This window comes from Diceros bicornis, chromosome 5 (genome assembly GCF_020826845.1).
Source record: "Diceros bicornis minor isolate mBicDic1 chromosome 5, mDicBic1.mat.cur, whole genome shotgun sequence".
Classification (NCBI taxonomy): Eukaryota; Metazoa; Chordata; class Mammalia; order Perissodactyla; family Rhinocerotidae; genus Diceros; species Diceros bicornis.
The window spans coordinates 24,386,670-24,407,253 of NC_080744.1; the positions used below are offsets into that span (position 1 = coordinate 24,386,670).

A 20,584-nucleotide genomic window follows, 5' to 3' on the forward strand; every position below is an offset into this window, starting at 1 on the left:
CCAATGGAATAGAAGAACTGGCTAAATTCGTCAGATTTAGTAGGCGATCTAATGACGTAAAGATGCTCTTGGAAAGAAGCATGTGATTAGTAGATTGAGTAGACTGATTGAAGCTAAACCAATAAAAACGGGGCAAATGATTGATTGACAGTTAAAAGAGCCCAATGGAAGAAAGGAGTTAGCTGAGCGAACTGAGCGTATTGGCTCCTGGATGCCGCAATATCCAGAGCCGTTTTCACGACGTTTCCCTTGCGTGGCCGGAACCGGCCACTAGGTGACGGGCTTCAGCTTTGTTTTGAGCTGTTCACGTTGCGGAGCAGCGGTTGCTGCCTGCTGCTCCGACGTGGCCCGCTCGGGATTCCTTATAGACCGCCGAGGCCCTTGGATCGATTTTGTGACAGCACTCATGTGTGACCACTCTGTCTGTTTTTCATCTGTAAGTTTTTTTCATCTGTAAGTAAGAGAGTTGGGCCAGAGAAGCCCAGAGCCAGGGTTTAGAAAGGGACAACCAGAACACTCGCCGTCAACGTGCGCACCGGGGGGCGCTGCGGAAAGACCCCCGGATGCCGCCCAGCGCTCCTCACTCCTACCAGTGGGGGGACATCAAAGGGAGTACGCTTTACAAATGAGGAAACAAGTTCAGATTTATGTGACTTGCCCCCGGTCATGGGTCCGCGGCAGAACTTGGTTCAAACCCAGTCTGTGCATGTTTCATGATACCCGGCCTCATATTTTCTCGTACTTTAAAATATGTCAGCTCACTCCTGTTTCTCACAGGCTGGTGAAGTAAGTTGGATGGATAGTAATCGTTCCATCATCTGCCTTAGGAGGTAAACACTGCAAGGGCGGATGATGGTCTTGAATTTGCCCCGCACCTGCAGAGCCGACCTAGGACTAGAAATCTCATCTGACTTGGAGCCGTCTTCTGGAATTAAGGGAGCCAGAGTGGGGGAAAAACACTGGTCTCTAAATCTTTTGCTGAGCTCAGAAAGAAGGAAGGGGGTATTCAATCCCCACGCCTCTAAGGTTGATTTGCTGCTTCAGGCCGAGCATGTAAGTTCAGAGTGCCTTGACAACCTACTCAGTCAATTAACCAATAGTTTTTGTGCCATTTATCAAGGTTTGTATATGAAAAGTTTCCATGTCAACATAAATTCTCATACTTGTCTAGTTAGGTCACAAATAAGCTTTTCCTTTCCTTGAAACTTGAAATTTAGTCTGTTCATAGGCATTATGATTCTGGCGAGAAAACAAATTACACTGCCTTGTTTTGTTTTGGATTACTAAATACTTGTCAACCGTTCCTTTTGTTACAAGAAAATCTTGAAATTAATGGTACAGTAAATCTTTCTAAAACTCTACCAAGACTGAACCAACAAGTATTGGCAAAGAACATAAGATGATTAAATTTATTGTTTTCTGTATAATTGCAACAATTCCATAAACTGGCAATCATTCATGACATTTGCACATATATACTGAGCAAAATTTTTGACAGCTTTATTGAGATTTAATACACATACCATACAATTTGCCCATTTAAAGAATATAATTCAATGATTTTTAGTGTATTCACTGAGTTGTGCAAATATCACCGCAGTCAATTTTAGAACACTTTTATCACTCCCTAAAAAATTTATCCATTAGCAATTACTCCCCCTCTTCCCTTCACCCCCACCCCCAGCCCTAGGTAACCACTAATCCTTGTGTCCCTATACATTTGCCTATTCTGGACATTTCATGAAAATGGAATCATACGATATATGGTCTTTTGTGATTGGCTGCTTTCACTTAGCATAATGTTTTCAAGGTTCATGTATGTTGTAGCATGTATCAGTTCTTTATTCCTTTTTATTGCTTAATAATATTTCCTTTTATGGATATACCACATTTTATTTATGCATTCATTGGTTGGTGGACATTTGGGTTGTTTCCACTTTTTGGCAATTATGAATAGTGCTGCTATGAACATTTGTATACAAGTTTTTGTGGAGAAATATGTTTTCATTTCTCTTGGGTATATACCTAGGAGTGGAGTTGCTGGGTCATATGGAAACTGTGTGTTTAACCATTTGAGGAACTGCCAGACTGCTTTCCCAAGAGGATGCACCATTTTACATTCCCACCAGCAATGAATGAGGGTTCCAATTTCTCCATATCCTTGTCCACATTTGTTATGATCCATCTTAATTATAGCCACCTTAGTGAGTATGAAGTTGTTTATTGTTGTGATTTTGATTTGAATTTCCCTAATGGCTAATGATATTGAACATCTTTTCATGTGCTTATGGGTCATTTGTATATCTTCTTTGAAGAAATGTCTATTCAGATCATTTGCCCCCCCCCTTTTTTTTTTTGGTGAGGAAGATTAGCCCTGAGCTAACGTCTGTTGCCAATCTTCCTCTTTTTGCTAAGGAAGATTGGCTCTGGGCTAACATCCGTGCCATCTTCCTCTACTTTTTTTATACGTGGGACGCCTGCCACAGCATGGCTTGATAAGCAGTGTGTAGGTCCGCGCCCGAGATCCAAACCCATTAACCCCACTGAAGCAGAGTGCGTGAACTTAACCGCTACGCCACGCGACTGGCTCCTCATTTACCCATTTTTTAATTGGGTTGTCTTTTTGTCATTGGTTGTAAGAGTTCTTTACATATTCTGGATATAAGTCCTTTATCAGATATATGATTTGCAAATATTTTCTCCCATTCTGTGGGTTGTCTTTTAACGTGCCTGATGTGTATTATTTGTATCAGTTGATGCACAAAATTTTTAATTTTGATGAAGTCCAATTTATCTAATTTTTCTTTGATTGCTTGTGTTTTAGGTGTCATACCTAAGAAACCATTGCCTAATACAAGAGCATAAAGATTTATGCTTACGTTTTCTACTAAGAGTTTCGCTCCTACATTTAGGTCTGTGATCCATGTTAAGTTAATTTTTGTGTATGGTGTGATGTAGGGGCCCACCTTAATTCTTTTGCTTTTTAATATCCAGTTGTGCCTGCATCATTTGTTGAAGAAACTATTCTTTCCCCATTGAATTGTCTTGGCACCCTTTTTGAAAATCAATTGACCATAAATGTATGGGTTTATTTTATTGAATTAGGGAAATTCAAATCAAAATCACAACAAGAAACGACTTCATACTCACTAAGGTGGCTATAATTAAGATAGATCATAACAAACGTGGACAAGGATGTGGAGAAATTGGAACCCTCAATTCTATTCCATTGATCCATATGTCTGTCCTTATACCAGTACTATACCATCTTGATTAATATAGCTTTGTAATAAGTTGTGAAATTGGGAAGTGTGAGCCCTTGATTTTGTTCTTTATCAAAATTGTTTGGCTATTCTGGGTCCCTTGCATTTCAATATGAATTTTAGGATCAGTTTGTCAATTTCTGCAAAAAAGCCAGCTGGAATTTTGATAGGGATTGCGTTGAATCTGTAGATCAGTTTGGAGAGTATTGCTAAGTTAACAATATTAAGCCTTCTGATCCAAGAGTACTTTCTGATCCATAAAGCACTTGCTTTTTGTTTAGGTCTTTTAAAATTTCTTTCAACAATATTTTCTAGTTTTAAGAGTATAAGTTTTGCACTTCTTTTGTAAATTCATTCTTAAGATTTTTATTCTTTTTGATGCTATATTAGTTTCCTATGGCTGCTTTTACAAATTACCTCAAACTTGGTGGCTTAAAACAAAAGAAATTTGTTCTCTCACTGTTCAGGGAACCAGAAGTTTGAAATTAGTTTCACTGGTCTGAAATCAAGGTGTTGGCAGGGACACACTCCCTCTGGAGGCTCTAGGGGATAGTCCATTCCTAGCCTCTTCAAAGCTGGTAGCTCCAGCCTCCTTGGTCACATTGCCCCCACTTCTGTGTGTGTCAAATCTTCTCTGCCTCTGTTTTATGAGGGTACTTGAAATTGGATTTAAGGCCCACCTGGATAGTCCATAATAACTTCTCTACCTCTGGATCCTTAATTAAATCACATCTGCAAAGCCCCGTATTCCTTATAACATTTACAGGTTCCAGGGATTAGGACCTGGTATCTGTGGATGGCCATTAGTCAGCTCACTACAGACCATATTGTAAATGGAGTTGTAGTCTTAATTTCATTTTTAGGTTGTTCATCGCTAGTGTATACAAATACAATTGATTTTTACATATTAATCTTGTACCCTGCAACTTTGCTAAATTCATTTATTAGTTCAAATTATTTTTTAGTGGATTCCTTAGAATTTTCTGTGTACAAGATCATGTCATCTACAGAGGTAGTTTTACTTCTTCCTTTCCAATCCAGATGTCTTTGATTTCATTTTCTTGCCTAATTGCCCTGACTTCAGTAGAGTGTTGAATCGAAGTAGCAAGAGCGGGCATCCTGTTCTTGATATTATGGTGAAAGCATTGAGTCTTTCACTATTAAGTATCATGTTAGCTGTGGGGTTTCAATAAAGGCCCTTTGTGAGGCTGAAGAAGTTCCCCTCTATTTCTAGCTTGTTGAGTGTTATTATCATGAAAGAGTGTTGGATTTTGTCAAAAGCTTTTACTGCGTCTGTTGAGATGATGGTGTGATTTTTGTCCTCCATTCTGTTGATATGGTATATTACATCGATTTTCAGATGTTAAACCAGCCTTGTATTCCTGGGATAAGTCCCTTTTGGTCATGGCATACAATCCTTTTTATATGTTGCTGGATTCAGTTGGCTAGTATTTTGTTGAGGATCTTTAGAGCTATATTCATAAGAAATATTGCTCTTTATTTTTCTTTTCCTGTGATGTCTTTGACTAGTTTTGGTATACTGGCCTTATAGAATCAGTTGGAGAATGCCAAACAATTTTTAACAACTATATCCATGACATTTTCATAGAGTCTGCTTTGGAAAACTGAACACAAATATTTTAAATGTGTCATATGGTGAGCTAAAGCAATAAGGGAAACATCAGTCTCTTGTTTTAAAATTCCAATAAATTCAGGCTTTTAACCTAACATGGCAGGAGCACCTTCCATTTTGATAGAAACTAAGTTTTTCATACCTAGCCGAAATTCTTATATGCCATGAGTTTGATGGGGGTGGAGGGGCACAAATTGACAACATTTCTTTATAAATTTAGAAGTCTTTGAGACACACATACTCAAAAAAACCAAAAGTATTAATTGGGCAGTGTCTTTTATATTGTGTGACTCATCTAAAGCTAAAGAAAAGTACTTGCAATTTTTGAAATTTTGAATCAATTGGATTCTGATATTGTTAGAAATGTCTTGAATTCTATGGGCAACTGTTTGGTAGCTTAAATTGAAGATCTTTCCGTTTTTTAAAATTATCTTTTTTTTTTAGCCTTTCCTCATAGTTTTCTGTTAAAATTTCCATAACTGAAATAATAGATTCTTTTACCACATCTCCATCTACAAATGGTTTTCTTTTTGTGCAAGAATCTAAGCCATTTTATAGCTGGATAAAGTTACAAGTTCAGATCGTGTTAAAGAAATTTTTTAAATTTTTAGACATTTAGTTTTGATTTCAGGAGACTAATTTCATAAATTCTTTTTGACTGTTGAGGGGAAACTTCTTATCAAAGTCACGATGTATTTGTTGAAAATGCCTCTTAATGTTGTCCATTTTATTATCTTAAAATTGTTCTTGCACAACAGCTATTTTTTTGGCTTTGCTTTGCAGTTACAAATCACTATTGCCATGCATGGTGAGATTTGCAACATACTTTTTTCTTTACTGTTTCTGTGGTAGTCTTCTGAATGTCCACTACATTCTACATCCCACAAATTTTGATAGGGTGTATTTTCATTTAATTCAAAATATTTTTTGAATTAAATATTCTATATCCCACAAATTTTGATGTTGTATTTTCATTTAATTCAAAATATTTTTAAACTGTTTCTTGAGACTTATTCTGTAATCCATCTCCAAATTTTGATTCTCCAGTTATCTTTCTGTTATTGATTCCTAGTTTAATTCCACTGTGGTCTAAGAACATGTTTTGTATAATGCCTATTCTTTTAAATTTGAATAGGTGTGTTTTATGGCCCAGAATGTGGTCTATCTTGGTGAATGTTCCATACACAAGCTTGAGAAGAATGTGTATTCAGCTGTTCTTAGATGAGATATTCTATAGATGTCAATAAGATCTAGTTGATTGATGGTACTGTTCAGTTCAACTATATCCTTACTGATTTTCTGCCTATTGGATCTGTTATTTACTAATAGAGGGATATTGAAGTCTTCAGCAATAACAGTGGATTCATCTCATCTATTTCTTCTTGCAGTTCTATCAGGTTTTGCCTTATGTATTTTGATGCTCTGTTGTTAGATATATACTCACTAAGGATTATTGTATCTTCTTAGAGAATTGACCCCTTTATTATTATGTAATGCCCCTCTTTATCCCTGATAATTTTCCTTGCTTTGAAGTCTTCTTTGTCTGAAATTAATATAGCTACTCCAAATTCCTTTTGATTAGTGTTAGTATGGTATATTTTTCTCCGCCTTTTTATTTTTAATATATCTGTCTTTATATTTAAAGTGTATTTCTTGTAGATATCATATAGTTGGGTCTTGTTTGTTTGTTTGTTTGTTTTTTGTGAGGATGATCAGCCCTGAGCTAACATCCATGCTAATCCTCCTCTTTTTGCTGAGGAAGACCGGCTCTGAGCTAACATCTATTGCCAATCCTCCTCCTTTTTTTTCCCCAAAGCCCCAGTAGATAGTTGTATGACATAGTTGCACATCCTTCTAGTTGCTGTATGTGGGACGTGGCCTCAGCATGGCTGGACAAGCCGTGCGTCAGTGCATGCCCGGGATCTGAACCCGGGCCGCCAGTAGCAGAGTGGGCTCACTTAACTGTTAAGCCACGGGGCCGGCCCTCGGTCTTGTTTTTTTATCCACTCTGAAGTCTCTGTCTTTTAGTTGGTGTGTTTAGAACATTCACATTTAAAGTGATTATTGATATTTTGAATTAATATCTACCATGTTTGTAACCGTTTTGTATTCATTGCACTTGTTCTTTATTTTTTTTTAATTCTTCCTCCCTCTTTATCTGCCTTCTCTGGGTTTTTTTTTGTGTTTTTGGTTTTTGTTTTTGTTTTTGTTTTTTTCGGTTTTTTTCCTCCCCAAAGCCCCAGTACATAGCTATATATTCTAGTTTTAAGTTCTTCTAGTTCTTCTATGTGAGCCGCCACCACAGTATGACTACTGACAGACAAGTGGTGTGGTTCTGTGCCCAGGAACCAAACCCAGGCCACCAAAGTGGAGTGCACCAAACTTTAACCACTAGGCCATCTGGGCTGGCTCTGCCTTCTCTGGTTTTAATTGAGCATTTTACATGATTCTATTTTCTCTCTTCTCTTAAGTATATCAATTATACTTCTCAAAAAAATTTTTTTTTAGTGGTTGCCCTAGAGTTTGCGGTATACATTTAGAACTAATCTAAGTCCACTTTCAGATAACACTGCTGCTTCACGGGTAGTGCAGGCACCTTATAACAGAGTATTTGCAATTCCTCCCTTAAATCCCTTATAATATTGCTGCCATTCTTTTCCCCACTTAGCCATGTGCTATAATCACCCAATACATTGTTGCTATTATTATTTTGAACAGTTATCTATTAGATCAGATAGGAATAAGAAAAATAAAGATTTTATTTTAACTTCATTTATTCCTTCTCTGTTGCTCCTCCTTTCTTTACAAAAATGCAAGTTTCTGACTTGTATCATTTTCTTTCTGTCTGAAGAACTTCTTTTAACTTTCTTTCAAGGCAGGTCTGCTGGTGACAGATTCTCTTGATTTTGTTTGTCTGAGAAAGTCTTTATTTCTCCTTTACTTTTGAAGGATAATTTCACTAGATTAAAAATTTTAGTCACTTTTTTTTCTTTCAATGCTTTAAATATTTCACTTCACTCTCTTCTTGCTTGTGTGGTTTCTGACAAGAAGTTTGCTGTAATTCCTATCCCTTCCTCTATAGGTAAGTTTTTTTCTCTGACTTCTTTCAAGATTTTCTCTTTGTCTTTGGTTTTTGCAGTTTGAATATTATAAGCCTAAGTGTCAATTTTTTTGGTATTTATTCTGCTTGGTGTTCTCTAATCTTCCTGCGTTTCTGGTTTGGTTTGGTTTCTGTCATTAATTTGGGAAAATTCTCAGCCATTATTACTTCAAATATTTATTCTGCTCCTTTCCTTTTCTTCTCTTTCTGGTATTCCCATTGTGTATTTATGCATATGTTACAACTTTTGTAATTGTCCTACAGTTCTTGGATATTCTGTTCCATTTTTTTTTTTTCCATTCTTTTTTCTCTTTTCAGTTTGGGAAGTTTCTATTAACATATCTTCAAGCTCACTGATTGTTTCTTCAGCTGTGTCTAGTCTACTGATAAGACCGTCAAAGGCATTTTTCATTTTTGTCAATGTTTTTGACTTCTAACATTTCCTTTTGATTTTTTTCTGGAGTTTCCATCTCTCTGCTTACATTACCCATCTGTTCTGGCATATTGTCCACTTTTTCCGTTAGAGCCCTCAGCATATTAATCATAGTTATTTTAAATTCCAAGTCCAATAATATATTAATCATGTTTTTTATTATCTGTATGTTATGATACTTTGACATCTTGTGGTCCTTGCTAATCCTGGAAAGGCTGCCCCTCCCAGGGCGAACTAAATTCTAGAGATAGCAAACAACTTGCTATGAGCACACCTTTCATATGCAAACCAACCAATCCAAACCCATATCTCCAACCACCTCTTTACCTAACTCACACATCAAGCCCATGTTTCTTCTGCCCTAAGTGACCCCAGGACCAGGTACCAGACAATTTGAGACCACCACTATAGCCAAGAGCCTGCTAAAATTATTTCAACTAGCCAGTCCTAAGATATTTACCTTGCCCTGCCTTGCCTTTCCTGCAGAAGACACAATAAAGATTTATGCTCAGGCTTTCTCCTCTCCTTCTGCCTTCTAACTGACTCTGGTGCTTCCCCATGTGGCTCTGTGTGGCACGGCATGCCCCCTCCTCTCAGGATCTGTGAATGATAAACTCTTCTTTCTAAGGCTGTTGTCTCTGTGTCTGTCGTCTAACTATACCTGATTAAAACAAAATCCTGGGTTTGAAGACTGAGAATTCCAAAATCCCTGCCATATTGAAATCTGCTTCTGATGTTGCTTTGTCTCCTCAAATTGTGTTTTTTCTTGCCTTTTAGCATGACTTGTAATTTTTTGTGGAAAGCAAACATGGTGTATTGGATAATAAGAACTGAGGTAGATAGGTCTTTCATGTGAGGCTTTATGCGTCTCTGGCCAGGAGTTAGGCTGTGTTTAGTGTTGTTGTAGCTGTAGGTGTCAGAGATTTCAATTTCCTCTAACATCCTTGTTTTTGTCTTCCCTGTTGTCTTTGGGTTTATCTAGAAACTTCTTAAATAGAATCCAAGCCTTGCAGTTTTTTCAGCTATAATCCAATGTTATTATACAAGAGTTCTGTTGCTGTGGTGGTAAGGTGTGGGGAGGGGGGAAGCATTCTATCATCCTACAATTAGGTATCAGTATTTTAGTGGACTTGTGTCTTTGGGCTGTGACCTTCACGAGTGCTTCTCAGTTGTTTTACTCCTTATATGAGACAGGAAGGCTAGAGGGGGCTGAAGTTGGGTAATGTCCCTTCCCTCAAATCAGATATGGCTTTGGTGAAGGCTTTTCCCTTGCTAGGTAGGCTTTTGTTATGGAGAAAGCTCTGGGCTTGTTTCAAAATGGTTATATTATCTTCCCCCAGCTAAACATGAGGGAATTTTTCTCCAATCTTCACCATGAGAACCTGGTAGGTCTCCTGGAAGTAAAACCCACAAAAGTGTGGGAGCTCCCAGGGGTTTTTAACTCTCAGGCTAGTCCACATTGCCTCCAGCAATTTGTGCAAGTCCCCATTTAAGTGCTCCTATCAGTTTGGCTCCGGCAGCTCCTGCTTCAGGTAAGCTGATCTGTGTTCTCTGTATTCACCTGTCTGTCCAGTTTTCAGGGTGGTGGTTTGTCCTGTGACCCCAATTCTCTGGTGAATCTAAGAAAATTTGTTCATTTTCAGTTCACCTTTTTCCTTGTTGTGAGAATGGGAGAGGCGACTTACAAGCTCTACATTTTGCAAAGAAGTGTCCTCACTAGATTCTACATCAGTAGTATGTATGCTTCATTTTAAACTAAAAAAAATTGTCTATTTTTAAATAATTAAAATAAGTATTTCAATTTAATTACCACTTATGATTTACATAGATATCACTGTAACTTGTGCTATCTGCATAAAATATTCAAATAAACACATTATAATGTTACATCAGTATGAGAAAAAAGCATTGGAACAAATCAATCTTTTGACACCAACTAGATTGGTGACGTGTTTATGTGTCATAGTGGAAACAACACATACTCTTGATATGTGCACTACACTGCAATAATATCGTATGTTGATTGGTTAAAATAAAACATAATCCTACTAAAACAATAAAGCGATATTTTACAGAAAAGTGTTTTACATTGCTTTAGTTTTTTTAAAAGAGCGTTATTGAGGTATAATTTACATACTATAAAATTTACCCGTTTTAAGTGTATAATTCAATGATTTTTAAAGAAAATTTACAGAGTTGTGCGACCTTCACCAAAATCCAGTTTAGAACATTTCCATCATCTCAAAAGAATCTCTCACACTCATTTGCAGTTTATCACTGTGCCCACTCCCAGCCTTAGGCAACCACTACTTTGTGTCTTTATGGATTTTCCCTTTCTAGACATATCAGGTAAATGGAATCATACAGTATGTAGTGTTTTTCATTTGGCTTCTTCCACTAAACATAGTGATTTTGAGTTACATCCATGTTATAGCAGGTATCGGTACTTCATTTCTTTTTATTGCTGAATAATATTCCACTGTGTGGATATACTACATTTTGTTTATCCACTCATGAAATAATGAGCATTGGGATTGTTTTCACTTTTTTGGCTATTGTGAATAATGCTGCTATGAACCTGTTCATACAAGTCGTTGTGTGACTATATGCTTTCTTTTCCATTGGGTCAATATCTAGAAGTGGATAGCTGGATCATTTGATATATGTATGTTTAACTTTTTAAGAAACTTTCAAACTGTTTTCCAAAGTAGCTATGCCATTTTATATTCCCACCAGCAATGTTTGAAGGTTTTGGTTTCTCCACATCCTTACTGACATTTATTATTGTTTGTCTTTTTTATTATACCCATTCTAATGGGTGTGAAGTGGTATCTCGTTGAGGTTTTCATTGGAATTTAATTTGAGCATCTTTTCGTATGCTTATTAGCCATTTGTATAGCTTTGTTGAAATGTCTATGTAAATCTTTTGACCATTTTAAAATTCAGTTGTCTTATTATTGAGTTGTAAGAGTTCTTTATATATTCTTAATACAAATCCTTTATCAGATATGTGATTTGAGGGCCGGCCCCGTGGCTTAGTGGCTAAGTGCCTGCGCTCCGCTGCTGGCGGCCCAGGTTCAGATCCCGGGCGTGCACCGACGTACTGCTTCTCCGGCCATGCTGAGGCCGCGTCCCACATATAGCAACTAGAAGGATGTGCAACTATGACATACAACTATCTACTGGGGCTTTGGGGGAAAAAAAAAAAAGAAATGTGATTTGTAAATATTTTCTCCCAGTCTGTGGCTTGGATTTTAGTTTTCTTAATGGTGTCTTTTGAGGCACAAAGTTTTTAATTTTTATGAAGTTCAGTTTATCAATTTTTTCTTTTATGAATTGTACTTTTGGTATCATATGTAAGAAGTTGTTGCCTAACTGAAAACTTTTCCTATGTTTTCTTCTAAAAGTTTTATAGGTTTAGGTCCAAAGATCTGAAAACCAGGGGTGCCAATAGTGTAAGTCCCAGTCTGAAGGCAGGAGAAGACCCACATCCATCCCTTCCTCCGCCTTTTTGTCCTATTCAGGCCCTCAACAGATTGGATGATGTGCAGCCATACTAAAGTAGGAGGGCAACCTACTTTCCTCAGTCTACTGATTCAAATGCTAATCTCGTCTGGAAACCCCCTCACAGACACACCAGAAATAATATTTAACCAAATATCTGGGCACCTCATGACTCAGTCAAGTTTACACATAAAATTAACCCTCACACTATAAATAAAAATACTCATAATCATTGGCTCAGGAGTCTCTCTCTTGGAATTTGTTCTGACAAAATCATTCAAAAGAAAAAGAAGCCATGTGTGTATATGTTTACAGAGACATTATTTATAAGTTCAAAAAACTACAAAGAGGTGGTTGGAGGTGACTATTAATAGGTATGGGGTTTCTTTTGGGGATAATGAAAATGCTCTAGAATTAGATAGTGGCAATGGTTACAGAAGTCTGAATATACTAAAAAACTACTGAATTGTTCACTGTAAAAGGGTGAATTTTATAGCATATGAATTATATCTCAATAAAGATGTTTATAAAAACTATAAACAATCTAAATATCAAACAAGTAAATTTTCAGATTTTAACTCAGAAATGGTAAATAAATAGCCCCATAGCTCCATTTATTGAGTGCTTACTATATGCCAAGCACTATTCTGAAGACTTTGTGTGTATTAACTCAGTGTTTTTCAGACTGTGGTCCTCAAACCAGTGGCATCAGGTATGCAGATTTGGGCACCCTCCCCTAACCTACTGAATCAGAATCTCTGAGGCTGGGGCCTAAGAAACTGTGTTTTAACAAGACTTCCATGTGATTCTGCAGCGTGGTCAAGTTTGAATATCTCTGTCTGAACTTATTTAATCCTCACAACAAACCCATAAGGTTAGCAATATTATTATCCCCTATTTTACAGACATTAGTGGAATATCTACAGTCATAAAAATGATAAAATCTAAGATTATAGAAATATGGAATGCTCACTGATAGAATATGTTTATGTACATATTATGTGTATACACTACAGCTATATAAAAAAATATGATAACAACACACGCACACACACCTTGGAAAGAAGTGGAGAAATGAGAATAGTTAATGTGATTGGGTAGGAGACCTTGGGTGTCATTTTTGTACTGCAGAGTTTCAATGAGGTTTTGTTTGTTTGCTTTTGTGTTTCAGGAGCAGCCCAGTTGAATTGGAAAGTACTTTCGTAGAAGAGCCACTCAGCTGTGCCTAGAGGGGCAGACAAGAAAAGTCCCAACCAAGTCAGGCAGGTAGGAAAGCCCAGCCTGGGGTGAGGGGACTTTTAGTAGACCAGTCAGCCCTGGAGGTGGGAGTTTGTGAAGCGATAAGGTGGGACAGTCTGCGGCCAGCTTATGAAGTGTCTTTAAATGCCAGCCAGAGGAGTCCAGGCTTTGTCTCAGAGACAACACGGAGCCCTGGGAGTTTCTGTGAATGACAGATATGTAAGAAGTGATACTTTAGAAAATTGAGTCTGCCAACCATTTGGTAAATGAGCAGCTGGAAGACTAATTAAGATACTGTTGCAATTATCTGGACATGAAAAGGGGTCTTACCTAGGGATTTTAAAGAAAGAATGGCAAAGAAGGGAGGAGGCAGGATGTTTTGAAGGTGGGATCTACAGAATAACAGAAATGTTGTTGGGCGCCTTTCTCGTGAGCCCCTTCCCCTTCTCATCTCTATTCCCAGCTTCTCTAGTCAGTTCTCTTCATTCTGTACCTGTGACCACAAATGAATCAGAAAACTAAATGTCACTTTTCCCAAGAATGACTGGTTATACAACCTATTCTGTAAAATCAGATCATGTCACTTCCCTCTCTTAAAACACATTAATGGCTACTCGGTGCCTGTAGGTTAAAGTCCAACTCCCTTAACTTGGTTCATAAGATCTTTCATGACCAGCCCTCACCTGCCTTCTAGGCTCTTCTCTTGCTGGTGTTTCTCCTGATTACTCCCATACTTTAGCCACACTGAATTCATTTCACTTCCTCTCAGGCCTTTGGACTGGTCTCTCTGCCCAGCTTCTTCTTTTCTTGACCTACTCCAGCTCATCCTTCAAGGCTTGCCTTAAAAGTCATTTCCTCCAGGGAGCCTTCCCTGATCTCCAGTCCAAATTAGGTGGCCTTGCTATATGCTCCATGACTTCTTCCATCATAGCACCTGGTACTTCCTCTGTCACAGTGCCCGTCACACTATATTGTCACTTCCTGTCTGTTTGTCTGCCCCTCCATAGTAATCTGTGAACTTCTGAAGGCAGGACTGTGCCTACTACAAAGTGGCTGCTTCATCAGTGTTGGTGGAATGCACGTTCATTCCTGAGCTGTGGTGAGGCATGCTCCCGTTAACATTGTCATGCCCATTAACACTAGCTGAACAGTTAGAATGGAAGGAGCTGAGAATTATTAGATAGGGCCCGCTGAGACGGAGCAGATCCTGAAGACCATTCTCATTGCAGATGCTTGAAGGAAGTCCAGACCAGCCTGGCAGCAGATGAAAGGAATTAGTCTATTAAAGCAGTCAGAATCAGGAAGAAGTTCTAACAAGACGGCACTGGAAGAGGTTTGGCAAGCCAAGCAGGCAAGTGGTGGTAATAGGTGCCACTTACTGAGCATTCACGGTTTGTTGGGAGCTGTGCTTATACCTTCTTCTTTTTTATTTTTTTCCAGCTTTATTGAGGTACAATTGACAAATAAAAACTGTATGTATTTAAGATGTACTACATGATGTTTTGATATATGTGTACATTGTGAAACGATGACCAAAATCAAGCTAATTAACATACCTATCATCTCATGTACTTACCTTTTCCTTCCTTCCTTCTTTCCTTCCTCCCTCCCTCCCTCCCTCTCTCCCTTCCTTCCTTCCTTTTTGGTGACAATTAAGATCTACTCTTTTAGCAAATTTCAAGTATAGTCATTCACTGCGTAACAACATTTTGGTCAATGACGGACCACATATTCAACAATGGTCCCATAAGATTAGTACTATATAGCCTAGGTGTGTGGTAGGCTATACCATCTAGGTTTGTGTAATGATGAAATTGCCTAATGACACGTTTCTCAGAATGTATCCCCATCGTTAAGCATGCATGACTATACACAATACAGTACTGTGACTGTAGTCGTCATGCGGTGCATTAGATCGCAAGAACTTATTCATCCTGCATACCTGAAACTTTGTACCCTTTGAACATTTCCCCCACCCCAGCTGCTAGTAACCACCATTCTACTCTCTGCTTCCAAAAGTTTGACTTTTTTAGATTCCACATACAAGTGAAATCATGCAGTATTTGTCTTTCTGTGTTTGGCTTATTTTACTTAGCATAATGTCCTCCAAGTTCATCCATGTCGTCGCAATAACAAGATTTCCTTCTTTTTTAAGGCTGAATCATATTCCGTTGTGTATATATACCACATTTTCTTTATCCATTCATCTGTGGATGGATACTTAGGCTGTTTCCATATCTTGGCTATTGGAAATAATGCAGCAACAAACATGGGAGTGCAGATATCTCTTCAAGATAGTGATTTCATTTCCATTGGATATATACCCAGAAATGGAATAGCTGGATCATACGTTGGTTCTATTTTTAATATTTTGAAGAACTTCCATACTGTTTTCCATAATGGCTGTACCAATTTTTTTTTATAACTTCATATATATAATTCTTAAACCAAGTACATGGGGTAGTACTGCCATCCACATTTTACAGGTAAGACTGAGGTTTAATGTGTGGATTCAAAGCAAGATCTTCCTGGTTCCAAAGCCTGTGCTCTTTCCTCTACATTAGTGCTTCTCAAACTTTAATGTGCATTAAATCACCTTGGGGGTCTTATTTAAATGCAGGTTCTATTTTAATGCATCTGGGCTGGGCCCTGAGATTCTGCAGTTCTAAGGAGCTCCCACTGATGCAGATGCATCAGTCCATGGATCACACTTTGAATCACAAAACTCTGCATGATACTTCACTTTTTTCTCAGAGAGGTTAAGTAACTCACCCAGATCACGTAGCTGGTCCATAGTAGAAGCAGGGATTTTGAACATGAGTCTATTTGACTTCAAAACCTATGCTTTTAGTCGTTAAGATATGCTTTCTCCCTCTATTAGCAGGAAACAAGGCCCCCAGCTTCCAGTCTGCAGCTTAAGGGAAAAATCTAATCCCTGAGAAATAGACGGGAGCCAGAAAAACTAAGAGAGTTACCAATACAGGGCCTCTGGCAGAAGGAACAAGACCAGGGCTGAGTTACCAGACTGGGGCACAGGGTGGGGCCCAAGTCTTAGGAACAAGATAGAAGCTGAGTTTCTAGAACTACAGCACAGCAGCAAGGAGGACTTGATGCTGAGACTCCAAGTGTGGGCAAGAGCTCCTACTCTCCCTCTTGCCTGGGCCTGAAATGGGCCAGACCTGGCGGCAGGACTGACCCTGCACGTGTGAAGAGGCATGGGAAAGGAGAAAAAAGAGGTAGGGGTTGGGAACCAGGCCACCCTTCATACCCTCCTCCCCAGAATCCTTGGCACTGCCCAGAGAGGCTGGGCCTTCCCAGGGCTCCCCTGTATCCTTTGGGGCTGTAGACCCCATTCCCTGCACTCTCCTTCCCCACCCTCCGTTCTCTTTATTTCAAGCCCCCCTCCCTCCTCATTCCTCAGCAAGCACACTCCCTGTTTGCATGACAGGATGATTCCAAATTGCAGGTTCTTATCCTATTGACCTTGCTTTGGCAGGATCCATAACAATTGCCTTAGATTTTTCTTTCCTTTTTTCCATCCTGATTTGTTCCCTTTAATTGGCCAGGGCATAGGTCTCTGGGAAGTGGCAGAAACCAGAGGCACTAGTATTGACTCAGTATGGGGTCTGCAGTGGGGAATAAGAGGCCCACAGGAACAGCACAGAGCAGGATGAGAGGAGGGAGCGGTGTATTTCAGATGCTTCTTGGCTTATGCTTTTGCATCAGGAATCCAGCCATCCACGCTACACCAGCTGTCAGCTCAGGGGCTGCATCAGAGTCATCAACTATATTAGGATCTTGGTCAGAACTTTTGATTGACTTTTGGCTAAAGCCCACTTCAGAACTTCCACAAGAAAGGACAGGTGCAAATGTGACCTAAAGGATAAGTTACAGAGACCCAAACAGGTAAATGACCAGATAAATTTCTGAGCATGAAAAATGTAACAATTCAGAATTGGCTTTGCAAAAGAAGTAAGACATCATTATGTCAATGTTACTGTTGTGAAAGAAACTCTTTTTCACAGCAGAGACAGATAATAGCCTCTGCTATATTAGGATAATTTCTCATGGGATAATATCCCATTAGGATAATTTCCCATTTCCCATGACCCAAGAGCCCCCTATGTACCTACTGTCATTGCTGCCCCCAGGCAGAGTCTCTTTATCTGAGTGACCCCCACTCCCAAGAGGAGGATGTCCAGGGGCAAAGATGAGCTGAGGCAGAAAGGGGGTGTTTGTCAGCATCCTCTCACCGTTCCTTGTCTTCTCTGATTCCTTTTTGCATTCATTTTCGTTCATTTTTTAGAGCTGATTACTGTTTAGCCTGTGGAGACTCTGGTAACTGTCCAAATGCAGGTTACTTGAAGAGGGACCCCTGGAATCATCCATGACTTGAGAAGCCTCCAGGAACTACAAATATTTCATTTTTGTATATCCCAGTAAAAAAAGAAAAAAATCTCAACATGTATTTTGTACATACGTGTAAAAGGGTCTGGATGGATACACTCCAACTATTAACCATGGTTACCTTTGCAGAATGGGACTGTGAATGGTGGAAGGGGCTTCACTTCTTTTGCCTTATAGAAGATTCATTGTTTGAATCTTTAAGGTAATGAGCATTACTTTTGTAATTTGGGAGGAAGGAAAGGAGGAAGGGAGAAAGGAAGGAAGGAGAAAGAGATTTGAGAGAGAGAAGAAAAAACAGAAAGACAAGTAAAGAAACAGAGACAGACAGAGACAAAGAGTGGGAAAGAAAGAAAGAGAGGAAGGAAGGGAGGGGGAAAGAGAGAAAGGCAGAAAAAGGAGCTACCTCCACCCTCTCCTGAATAGGATCCAGGGAATCTCATCTATGCCCCTGTCCTGCAGGAGCAGTTGGAGCCCTCATAGGAACAGAGAGCAGCAGCTGTTCACTCCCTTTGGTACATTATTCATCATGTATTTATTTTATTCAGATCTGTCAGAGTTGAAAGAGCTCAAGATAAAAATATACATAATAACTTTTGCCCATTTAAGATATCAAAACAATGAACAATATTTAGGGAGACTAGAGGCAAGAGGGAGGGCAAGTGGAAAACATAAAAAGAACACATTGGGAAGAAAGAAGCAGCAGTTTCAAGTAAATAGCAACAAATACCAGGTGCTTAAAAAACGCTGGAGGCTGCTACTCCTCCTTCAAGCTGTGACAACCTCATTCCCTATAGGTTGGGCCAGAAAGGCGGATATACAAGCCTTGGTGGCTCTCATTTCCTCCAGAATGGCCCACAGCATTGGGCAGTGGCTATGGATATGCTTGCTCAAGACCCAGCCCTCTCAGGATCCACCTTCTGCAAGAACCTTCCTTAACTGCCCTTTCCCCTCACTGCTCTGCCCTCAGTGACCACGCTCCTGCATTCCTGTATTTAGATACTCAAATTTTCAGGTATTTTGCACATGTTAACTGTTGTCACTCTGGACCTGTGATCATTTGGCTGTATATTCATTGATCTGAAAACTCTCTGAGGACAAAGAGGCCTCTGACCTGCCTCTTTACCCCTCTTGGTGTGTGGGTGCTGCCCTGTCCACAGAGGGTGTGCAGTGACCTTCCCATTCCCTTCCCACACCTCTCCACGCTCCTCTCCTGTGACATTGCCAGAAGCCAGAAGCACCGTGGTTAGCAGATGACCACGCAGGCATGTTGGTCTAATTCTAGCCAAGGGCATGGGGGAAAGGACAGAACCTGGAGCCCTGTGGCCTCTTCTCTGAGAGTACGCGGCTAATAATAGGAGGGGAGATTAGGGAGGGATTTGAACTGCATTGTTATCTCACAGGAATGGCGTTTGAGAGCCTTTTCTCCAAGCTCTTCCAAGAGCTGCACCACCCCCTCCTCTGCCCATGTCTGCAGGAGTGCTCACTGTCTTTCACCACTTCTTTCTCTTCTCTTTCCATCTGCTCTCCTCTGTTACCCTCATCCATTTCCTCCCCCTCCTCCTGGCCCCCCTGTTCCTCTCCAGCCCCTTCCTAATTCCTCCTCCCTTTTCTGCCCATGTTCCTGTCCCCTGCACCTATTTTCCCTACTTCACTGCCTTGATCTGCTCCTGTCCACTGCTTCCCACAAGTCATTCCCAGTTAGCCTTCTTCCCCACTTGTGTCTCCCTCTGGGCCCCTTTGCCCCACTCCTTCTCCCCTCAGGCTTCTCAGTGTCTTCAGCTTCAGGCGCAGGTTTGTTTTCCAGGCTGGTGACCTCTGTCTCCCCTTTGTTTTTGTGTGTGTGTGTGTGTGAGGAAGATCAGCCCTGACCTAACATCCATGCCAATCCTCCTCTTTTTGCTGAGGAAGACCAGCCCTGAGCTAACATCCATTGCCAATCTTCCTCCTTTTTTTTCCTTTTTCTCCCAGTAGATAGTTGTGTGTCATAGTTGCACATCCTTCTAGTTGCTGTATGTGGGACACCGCCCCAGCATGGCCAGACAAGCGGTGCATCGATGCGCGCCCGGGATCCGAACCCGGGCCGCCGGCAGCAGAGCGCATGCACTTAACCGCTAAGCCACGGGGCCGGCCCCTGTCTCCCCTTTTGTAACACATTTGGACCAGTTTCTGGTCCACTCCTTCCTCTGTCCATCCCTCAAAGCTGAGCTGGAGGGCCGGCCGCGTGGCTTAGTGGTTAAGTGTGCGCGCTCTGCTGCTGGTGGCCCGGGTTCGGATCCCAGGTGCGCACTGACGCACCGCTTCTCCGGCCATGGTGAGGCCGTGTCCCACATACAGCAACTGGAAGGATGTGCAGCTATGACATACAACTATCTACTGGGGCTTTGGGGGAAAATAAAAAAATAAATAAAATCTTAAAAAAAAAAAAAAAAAAAGCTGAGCTGGACAAGCACAAAGGAACAGAGGTTGAGGCAGGCTGACGGCCTCCACTCCCCTAATAACTAGAAATCATCACCACCAGACACTAGGCATAGGGACACCTCTGAGAATAAGACCCAGGACATGTAGGCCATAGGAGACACCTCCCCAAGCCCAGGCACAGCTATTCTTGGGAACCCAGTACCAGAAAAGGGCCTTTTGCTTTGTTTCACACCACCCACATGGAACTGCTCTTGGCAGCCAAGGCTGTAATCTCAGAGACAAGGGGCCCAGGCACGGGGAGGCCAGGCTAGAAGCTGTGCCCCCTGCCCTGTCTTCTCAGGACCATAAGACTCTGCCCTTGGGGCAAGGTCACCTCCCCCCACAACACACAGACGCACAACTACACAACTCTGCCACTCTTTTTGCAGTCTTGGCCTATTCGCTCCACAGCTGAACCTCAGCTCTGCCAGCCCCAGCCCTGTCACTCCACTGTACCTCCCAGCCTGCCCCTCTCTCGGGCTCCCCAGGGACCCTTTCCTGGCCCTTACCCCCTCCCAACAAACCAACGACCTCACCATCTTGCTTCC

General features: G+C 40.5%; 1 long non-coding RNA gene across 1 annotated transcript; it reads left to right on the forward strand.

Annotated features, from left to right (window-relative positions):
- Positions 1-290: 290 nt before the first annotated feature.
- Positions 291-14,517, forward strand: LOC131405307 (uncharacterized). Its single transcript, XR_009219958.1, has 3 exons — positions 291-436; positions 13,105-13,199; positions 14,402-14,517. It is a non-coding gene; the product is annotated as an uncharacterized LOC131405307 (long non-coding RNA).
- Positions 14,518-20,584: the final 6,067 nt, after the last annotated feature.